Raw genomic sequence first — 3,796 nt, forward strand, 5'->3', positions numbered from 1 at the left:
TCTCGAGACAGGCTTCCATTTACTTTAGGTATTTTTACTTTGAAAATAAATTGTCTCGAGACATTAAAAATTTTATCTCAATATAAGGTCTCTTATGTCTTGAGACTGGGTCTCGAGACCAACTTCTAATTTTTTAGCCTCGATGTTTGAATGTCTCGAGATAAGGGGTTCTTGTCTCGAGACTTGGAGCATGACAAAACTAATTTAACTTTGGAGTTTACTTGTCTCGAGGTTTAAATAAGATTGTCTCGAGACTAGTTTGCCAAGTCTCAAGACACTAAGTATGTAAGTTAAAATACATGTTTATGTTGTCTTAAGACTCAATGGTAAAATAACCCTAAATGCACATTTTTAAATGACCAAACTATACCAAACGGTACCTTAAATATACCTAAATCTTACATCAAAGTGAGACCATCAACTTAACATATACAAATACAACCAAACATCATCAAATTATAACCATCAATATATTATTATTTAACCAACTAATTCACATAATCAAATTTATATAAACTAGCATAATTATCTACTAATTAAAGATTAAAAATTGTCTTATAAAACCTTACTGGCCAAGTATCAAACATACCAAAATGACCACTTAAATATCATGCCCAAAACAATTTAGGTACTTGTCATTTTAACACCAACACATATGTACATACAAAAGAGGTAATAAGACGTGTTCCGAGTTGAGTTGTTAAGTTGGATGCTTGACCAATTGAAATCTATGTCTACTCGCATATCGGTATACTAAGTATTGAATACTCAATGGTGCTAATATAATTCAAATACATTGCATTAAGAATAAACTAAAGTAAGTATATATAACAAGTACCAATACATTAATATTTACTACTTAAACTCATCATATCATTTTCCAAACTTTCTTATTCATTTCACATTTCAATATCAATTTTAATGCTTATTTATTTTGGCCCCTATTATCTAACGATAAGCATTAGAATGGATACTCAGATCTATATAACGAGTAAGTCCATAATCATTTGAAAAGTGGAACTATTTATTTTGCCATCCTAGATTACCCGACAACGATAGCTTTGAATATTTTTATTTTACCATCCCAGGTTGCTCAACAACGATGACTTTTAATATTTATTTGTACTGTTTATTCTGCCATCTTGAAATGCTGACAACGATAGCTAGTAAATCACTATATCGATGACCCTATAGCATGCCAACTATACCCGAACTACGTCTAACATCGTTTAACGAGGTATTAACATCAACATCACCATTGTAACACGTCATCATAAAATCAACGTCTCAACATTTATATACATATCAAACACAATTTCGAATATTAATCACATATTTCAAATATCACCAATCAAGTTCATTATTCAAGTTTATAGGGAAAGATATCATTATCTCGATGCATAGTTATATCGATTATAATGACTAATCAATCTACAAAAGCAAATTGAAATTGAATTATAGAAGCACAAACCAGAAATAACTATTCGTTAACGGCTTTAGCTTTTCCTTTATGCCGAAATGTTTCTACGTCGTCTTTAGCTATAAAATTAAACTCGAATACAGAAACTCATTAATCACACCTTTCGAACATAATTTACGATAATTTAAACATGAATGCATTTATTACAATTTAGTCCTTCGAACTCTTAATGTTCGAAACATTTGTACTTCACGATTACCCGATCAAATTTAAAATGAACTTCATAAATATAGTACAGGGATCCTCCTACTACCATTATCTATGATCTAACCTCAAAATTTATATCCCTTACAAATAAGTCCCTAAAATACATAATTTATCAATCAATTCAAACTTAATTCAAGTTTAAATTACTACCTTCTACTACATTTTTATTATGTAATTTTATAAATTAACTTATCTCAGTTTTAGCTTTAACATCTAAATTTTTCTATCAACATTCTACATTGGTAAACTAAGTAGAAACTTATTAATACACAAATCTAACAATTGGGCTATTCAGATCCATCATTACTTAATAAAAATTCAACCAAGAAAACTTACTAAATTTCCTTTGAGCAAGCTACGACAATGGCGGTTGGCTTTAGGAAATTTTCTTTCTTCTTGTTTTGTTTGTAAGGGAGAAGAGATGATAGACTTGTCTCTTTCCTCCCACTAACTATTATATATATACATATATATAATTACTAAAATGTTTAGTTTAATTTACTTAATTAACATATTAATTTTATAATTAGCCACACTTCAATGGTAATAGATAGTGAGAAATGACGATGCTATTTTATTCAAAATTAATAGGCATTTTAAATGGTATATTTATCCTAAGGTCCTTAGTGAAATTTACACCTTAAGCCCTTTTTAAGTTCTTTTAATCAAAATTTCCTATTATTTTCACTCTACAATTTAGTCTCTTTATTATAATTAACAGTTAATCTAAATTCATTTCATTTATTAATTCGACTTTATACTTCTATACTCAATACATAGTCATTCGATTCTAATTTCTGATTAACTCAATGTAATGAACTCAATCCTAAAATCAAAATTTTCGACGGTATAAAAATTTAGGTTGTTACATATTGAAAGCTTGAGTTCAAATAACTAAAGAGTCGAAAGCTGATATGTTGGGTATGCGACTTCTGCATGACATAATTTCATTTACAATAATGTAATTCATAACCCAATAAAGGATAAATGATATCCTCTCATTAGCATTACATGATAGATGAAAAAGTAGTGTGACCACGATTCATTTGTCTAGGACAAATGATTTAATTGTTATTTGTTAGTAGTTAACTTTTTCATGAAGGAATATGTAATGATTATCATGAGATAAAATATGATTATATTAGGTGAACAAATTTAACCCAAAGAGATTAAAGATATCCTATGAGAGTAACACACTTGGACAAACACTTGTTAAACTGCTTTCGTAATGGTAGAATTCAATCATGGTACTTTAGTAGAATGACTCAATGATTAAATAATGTTATAATTAATAGATCAAGAGTAGAAACTTAATTACAATTTATTTGAGTTTTAATTATATATGTCAAATCGGTTACCTTGATATAATTAAAAAATGTTATTTATAATTAAATAATTGAAGTTTAAAATGAGATGTAAAATTAATTTTCCTACAACCCAGGCGTATTAGTTTTCTTCCAACTTCAGTTTTAAGGTACGTATCACCATCACCAACATCGTTCGCTTCTCTTCCTCCTTGACCTTCAGTTGACTCCAAAATAATGTCCAACTCACAACCCAAAGTTATTTCACTCACAACTCAATCTCCTTCGATAGTGTGGATCGTGTAAATTAAATACTTGATTCCTCTACAAACTGTACTCACTTTTTATTATAAAATTTTACCTTTCTATAATAATATTTATTGTACCAAATTAAGAAGAAAAAAAAGTTAATTGCAAGCTTTCTTTAATTTGTTCTATAATTTTAATAGGATAAAGCTCGACCTTGATTTGAGATAAATGATTGAATTTTTGTTTTCTAAGTTCAATTGAAGTAACTTGAATTTTCAAGCAGGGTAAACTATATAAATGGTCACCTAATTATGTTTATATTTTTATTTTGGTCATTTAATTTTAAAACGTTTTAATTTAGGTATGTTTGAATTCATTCTTGGTCTGGTCACTTACCGTTAAATTGATAATGAAAAGTATTTTTCTAACTGGTATAATAACATATTTAGTCATCAATATTTACATATTCTATTAATTTGATCCTAATTTAAGTAATTCAATAAATTTAACCCTACACATTTACAAATTCTATCAATTTGATCTTCAAACTTCCTAA

Source organism: Gossypium raimondii, chromosome 12 (genome assembly GCF_025698545.1).
Source record: "Gossypium raimondii isolate GPD5lz chromosome 12, ASM2569854v1, whole genome shotgun sequence".
Taxonomy (NCBI): domain Eukaryota; kingdom Viridiplantae; phylum Streptophyta; class Magnoliopsida; order Malvales; family Malvaceae; genus Gossypium; species Gossypium raimondii.